Below are 1,847 nucleotides of genomic sequence, written 5' to 3' on the forward strand. Positions count from 1 at the left end.
AAAAAAAAGCAGATCAAAAACCTGAAATGAAAACTGATAAAAAGAAAAAATCATTAAAAATTGGGGGGGGGGGGAAGAAGAAAAAGAAAACCAGACATAAAGCTAATTTCTGACTACTTGGGGTTGGTTGGTTGGTTGGTTGTTTTCTTTCTTTCTTGCAAAATGGCCACCAACAACTGTGTCCCCTCTGAGCTCTGAGCACCTGTGCCTGTTCTGTGAGCCTTTCTCCTTCTCTTGCTTTGTTCCCCCTCCCCCAGACAGTCTGACCCCTTTCTTACCATAGTCCCCCATTTTTTATTATTTTTTCTTGCCTCTTTTCACCTTCTCTAAGCCCTTTCGTCTGCAGTAACCTGCTTCCCTCCCCCCCACCCCGGGTTTATTTTGTTCCCCCACACTTCACCCTTGCTGCTCTGTTGTTTTCTGTTTTCCCTTCTCTTCCCTGCTATATTAATCACTTTTATCTTCTCCTCTAGTGTTTATTTGTTTGTTTGTTTGTTTTCCAGCTTCTTTGTTCCCTACTGAGGGCTGCCTATCCCCCACCCCTCTGGTTCCTGGTATAGTTAACCCTTTTTTTGTTGGAATGGCTGAAGACAGCTCCCAGCAGCCCACTGTTGGGGCTTCTGCCCCTATGGACCAGAGTTTTGGTCTCTGGCTTCATGCCCCTCCTGCCACTGGAGCAGAGGAGTACACCAGTGCTGTGGGGGCACTATTAGGCTGCAAAAATGTCCTTTATGCTGCCCGGGTGAGTACGGTCCCCATCATTTTCCTCAGCTCCTCTGCTTTGGTGCATGATACTGTGATACCAGGTATGTCTGTCCAGGGTGTTTTTTGCCTCACGATGCCCTTAGATTCACCAGTGTTACCTCTCAGCTCCATGTTCTTGGGGAAACCTGGCACAGGACGCAGCCTGTCTGACTCACAAAGAATTCCCCCCCCACACCTCAACAAAATCTGATTACAAAAGGCAATAAAGATGCAGTGAGAGACACACCTAAAGCCCTCCAGATAAGGGAGCACCTGCCCTAGGTCTCATTTGCATCTGAGATGGAACCAGATGACAATTTATTTACATGGGAGATGGAGAACAGAAAGCCCGAGGCAAAGACCGCAGTGAATTCTGGGATCAGAGAAGCAGGGGAGCACTGCATGATGGGGAGTCTGTGCTCCAAATACTAATCAACCCACATTTACACACACTCAGCTCAGCATTTATCAGACCAGTTCTAACCTGGATTACAAAGGACTTATTCATTTCCCCCACACACACACACCCCTCATCTAACCAGAACTAAGCAGAAGTAAAGTTTAATAGGCATCTTGGGCCGCACATTCCCTGGTCCCACTATGGGAGTCCTATTTAAACTTGAATGACTAAAACTTGGTTGCCGGGTTAAGGAATGCTGAGGCAAGAGACCAAGTCAGGGGGGGTATGGGCAACATTTGAACAATGGTTAAGGGTTCATCACAGCATCCAGCCCATTGGAGCCCTGACCACAAGTGTTGTCATATTTTTCCTGGGATGATTGGTGGAAGTCCTCCCCACAAAGTTTATGAACACTTCAGGTAATCAATCCCTTTCAGTAAGATCTGGAAAAGTCATGCTAAGCTGAGGCTTATTCACAACAGGTAAAAATACAAAACCCTGACGCTACAAGCTATATATTGTTTCTGAAAAAACAATGAGGTATCCCATCCAATATATCTTCTATCCATAATAATTTCAAGCTGGCTCCTTAGTGTCTGGTTACTCCTTAAAAACTTATGTTTTTTCCTGGTTGTTAATCAGTTTCTTGAGATGTTAAAAACCAGATAACTTCTTGTCAATAGAAAAGACAATTTTTTACGCT

This window comes from Gavialis gangeticus, unplaced genomic scaffold (genome assembly GCF_001723915.1).
Source record: "Gavialis gangeticus isolate Ggan-Ray unplaced genomic scaffold, GavGan_comp1, whole genome shotgun sequence".
NCBI classification, from domain to species: Eukaryota; Metazoa; Chordata; order Crocodylia; family Gavialidae; genus Gavialis; species Gavialis gangeticus.